Source organism: Leopardus geoffroyi, chromosome B4 (genome assembly GCF_018350155.1).
Source record: "Leopardus geoffroyi isolate Oge1 chromosome B4, O.geoffroyi_Oge1_pat1.0, whole genome shotgun sequence".
In the NCBI taxonomy this organism is placed as follows: Eukaryota; Metazoa; Chordata; class Mammalia; order Carnivora; family Felidae; genus Leopardus; species Leopardus geoffroyi.
In genome coordinates, this window is record NC_059341.1 from 131,968,539 (window position 1) to 131,973,203 (window position 4,665).

The following is a 4,665-nucleotide window of genomic DNA, read 5'->3' on the forward strand; positions in this document are numbered from 1 at the left end:
CCCGGGCCCCGCCCCCGTCCCCGCGGCCGCCGGGGCTGCCCGGGCCCCCCCACATCGCCGCCCCGGCCCGGGCCCGAGCGTCCGGCCCGCCAGCCACCCGCACGTCCGCCCGCACGCCCTGCCTCCCGGCCCTCCGGCCGCGCGCCTCCCCCCCGCTTCCTGTTTCCCGCCGGCGCTCCCGGCCCCGGCTCGGCGGGGTCCGGGCGGCCCGCCCACACCTGCCCGGCCTCCGGGCGGGGCGGGGGCGGGCGTCGCACGCTCACCCCCCCCCCCCCCGCCCACGCCGCGACACACCTTCCCCGCGGCACGCCGCATCGGCCGCCCCTGGCTCGCAGCCCGCACCGCGGCCACGCGGGCCCGCGTCCCGCCCGCACACGGCGGATACTCTCCCGGGGCTCCCACGGCGCCACGGTCCCACCCAGCCTCCACCGCGCACCCGCTCTGTCCGGACGCCGCGCACCCAGTCCCAATCCCTGTGTGCTCCGCGGCGATGGCCGTGAAGCGTGGGACGAGGGCTCGTGGGCCGACAGAACCCCGCCCCCCCCAGCCCCAGAGCCCTCCCGGGGCTAGAGTGGGGCCACCCAGGCCCTGGGTGCGGGAGCACCGCCTGGGAGCACTCCCTCCTGGTTCCCACCAGGGTCCCTCTCTGACCGCCTCCTGCTCAAGCGGGCAAGCGCTTGCCCTCTTGTACCTCAGTGTCCCCAAAGACACTGCCAGCTCTGGCACCTTCCCTCAAGCTGCAGGGCAGCCCCTGGGTGGGCACCAAAGGACAGAGGTCAAGGCCGCCTCAGAGATGGGAGTCTGAACTCTCAGGACACCACTACTAACGCCCATCCCAGGCATGAAGTCTCATCGAAGAACACGGGGGGCCAGGGGCCCCATGTTTCCCAAAGGGTGTGCCTCCAGAGGCTGGATCCAGAAACGCCTGGGAGTGGTTCTGCGGTCAAAGTCAAGTAAATTTGAGAAACACTGCGGCCATCCTCCCCAACCCCCCCCCCCCCCCCCCCCCCCCCGTCCCGCCTTGGGAAACTCATGGTCACTTACCAAGATAAAGTCGATACCCATATCTGCTGGCACATGTGGTATCATCTCTCCACGAATTAGAAATTGCCCGTGGTGCCTGCTGGGAGGGAAGACCAGGAGGGGGCAAATCCCAACCCTGACCCTTCGGGGAAGTCATCATCCCCGGGCGGGACTGAGAAGCGGAGGCAATAAACCAGTAAATAAAAGAATTTTTGTAAAGTGTTTGGCACGAAGCCGGCACTCAATGGCAACAAAAACAAACAGTTTTGAGCTCTTACTATGTATGGAACGTATTTGTGTCCCATCGTTTTCCAGACTCAAGCTCCTTAAATCAACGACCTCGCAAGGTCGCTTCTCCTATTATCCCCATTTCCCAGGTGAGGAAACAGCGAAAACAGGGAGACACGTGGGTGATCCCGGTGCTGCCGTGCTAAGCCTGGGGGGCAGGGGGGAGTCTGCCCTGCCCTGCGGGAGACCCCGCCACCTGCCAGCACAGTTGCCTCCCCAGGCTCTTGGGGCAAGCAGCCCTGTTCGGTGCCCCGGGCTAACCACCTCAAATTAAATTGCTTGCAGCACTAAGAAAAGGGAAAAACTAAAACTGAGGAAGAGGCATGACCGGAAAGGGCGGTTGTGCAGAAGCAACAGCTGGTGCAAAGGCCCAGGGGCGGGAAATCTCACTTTACGTTCCCAAGGGCCCTTCGTTCCCCTCACTTGCTCCAACTTGCGCCATTCCAAGCCATCGGTCCTGCTCACCAAAGTCCCTGTGACTCAGAACCCCCAGGGGTAGAGATGAGGTGAGTGGGCGGTCCTGCCCAGAAGGCTGGTGAATAATCATCCCACTGGCTTCACCCAGGGAGCCCTGACCCTGTGCCGTGATCTGAACTCATTCCATCTCACGCAAACCCAGAGGGGAGGCCTGTCGCTCTCCCAGGATGAGGAAGCCGAGCTCAGGTAAGGCTATGGGCAGACTGTCCCATCCCAACCAGGAAACCGTTGACGTCAACACGCCCTGGGGAGAAGGAGCAGCCTCTGTGTGGACGAGGAAACCCAGCCGAAACCCATGCTCTGCCCCTCATTCGTTACTGGACTCCGGGGAGCTGGAACCTCCTTTCCTGGCCTCATTTTCCCTACCCATGCGGTGGGGCTGGCCTGAACAAAAGGAACCCGTCCCATGGCGCGGACCCTGGAAGCAGACTACCTGCCTTCAAAAGCCCCCTTTTTTTTATTTTAAAGCAATCTCGGGGCACCTGGGTGGCTCAGTCGGTTGAGAGCCCGACTTCGGCTCAGGTCAGGATCTCACGGCTCGTGGGTTCGAGCCCCGCACGGGGCTCTGTGCGGACAGCTCAGAGCCTGGAGCCTGCTTCCGGTTCTGTGTCTCCCCCGCACTCTCTGCCGCTCCCCTGCTCGTGCTCTGTCTCTCTCTCTCTCTCTCTCTCTCTCAAAAATAAATATTTAAACATTTTTTAAAAAATAATGAAGTGGGGCACCTGGGTGGCGCAGTCGGTTAAGCGTCCGACTTCAGCCAGGTCACGATCTCGCGGTCCGTGAGTTCGAGCCCCGCGTCGGGCTCTGGGCTGATGGCTCAGAGCCTGGAGCCTGTTTCCGATTCTGTGTCTCCCTCTCTCTCTGCCCCTCCCCCGTTCATGCTCTGTCTCTCTCTGTCCCAAAAATAAAATAAACGTTGAAAAAAAAGAAAAAAAAATTTAAAAAAATAATAATAAAGTAATCTCTACGCCCAACGTGAGGCTCAAACTCACGACCCCAAGATCAAGAGCCGGCCACTCCACTGACTGAGCCAGCCAGGCCCCCCTCGAGCCCCTTTCTTGGTGCCTCAGGCTCCTTACCCGTGAAAGGGCCAGGATAATAGTACCTATCGGGTAGGGCTATTCTGAGGGTGCAATGAGTTAACACACCCAGTGCCCTGCACGTAACAGGTGTTCACTAGAGTAGCGGCTGTTGCAATCCACAAGGGTCTGTCTTCGGCTGTTGCAATCCACAAGGGTCTGTCTTCGGCTGTTGCAATCCACAAGGGTCTGTCTTCTGGGGAAGCCGGCGACCCCAGCGGATGCTGCCCCCGGCCCGGCCACCCCACCGACAGGCTTCTCCTGGCTTCAGTGCGCGCACACTTGAACTCCAAAGAAACTTCCACGCTAGTCTCTCTGGAGTACTCCTCCTCCGCCCGGAATGCTCTCCCTCCCTTCTCCTCCATACCCTTCAATTCTCTGCTCACATGCTCCCTCCTCAGAGAGGTTTCCCCGTCCACCCTGAGGAAAGGAGGCCCTGCCGTCACCTTTCTGTCTCCGCCTCCCATGCTCGCCAACATAGCGGAAGGCTTCTTGCGTGCTGGGGTCCTTCTGAGTGCTTTCCGTAGATCAGTCCTCACCACCGACCTGGGAAGTAAGCCACTCCTACCACCCCATTTGATGGGTGGAGAAACTGAGGCTCTAAGCTAAGTAACTTGCCTAAGGGCACCCAACTGGGAAGTAGGGGATCTGGGAATATAACCTAGACAGGGTCTAGTTCTGGAGTCAGCTTGAGTTTGGTTGGTTTTTTTTTTTTTTTTTTTTTTTAATATTTATTTATTTTTGAGAAAGAGAGACAGACAGAGTGCGAGCAGGGGAGGAGCAGAGAAAGAGGGAGAGACAGAATCCGAAGCAGGCTCCAGGCTCCGAGCTGTCGGCACAGAGCCCGACGCGGGGCTCGAACCCACACACCGTGAGATTGTGACCTGAGTCAAAGTTGAACGCTTAACCGACTGAGACACCCAGCCGCCCCGAGTTTCTTTTTCATAGACTTTGTTTTAGGGGCGCCTGGGTGGCTCAATCGGGTGAGTGTCTGACTCTTGATTTCGGCTCACGATCTCATGATCATGAGCTCCAGCCCCACGTTGGGCTCTGTGCCGAGGGTGGGGCCTGCTTGGGATTTTTCTCTCTCTCCCTCCCTCCCCCCTCTCTCTCAAAAAAAAGAAATAAACATTTAAAAAATGGATTTTGTTTTTTAGACCAGTTTTAGGTTCACAGTAAAACTGAGTGGAAGGTTGGGGCGCCTGGGCGGCTCAGTCGGTTAAGCGTCCAACTTCGGCTGAGGTCACGATCTCGCGGTTTGCGGGTTCGAGCCCCGCGTCGGGCTCTGCCCCGATGGCCCAGAGCCTGGAGCCTGCTTCGGATTCTGTGTCTCCCTCTCTCTCTGCCCCCCTCGCCGCTCATGCTCTGTCTGTCTCAAAAATAAATAAAACATTAGGAAAAAAAATGTTTTAACTGAGTGGAAGGTACGGAGATTTCCCATATAGCCCCCCACCTCCCCCCATTATCATCAGCTTGCTTTTCAACACTGTCCAACGCTGCAGAGAGGAAGGCTTCCTGGAGGAGGCAGGGCAGAGGCTGAGCCTGGGAGAGTGGAGCAGATTTGTGCGCACAGACTGGGGAGCTGGCTCCCGCAGCAAGGAACTGAGTGTGCCCGGGTGCAGCTGGCATGAGTGGACAGAGAGGGCCTGGAGGGAGCCCTGGGGAATGAAGTCACTAGGTGTTCCAGTTGCCTATTGGCGCATATCAACCCACCCCCACATAAACAGCAGCCAGCTTGTTTAGTTTGCGAACCTATAGCTGGTCTCTGCTCACGTGGCATCAGCTGGGACAGATGAAA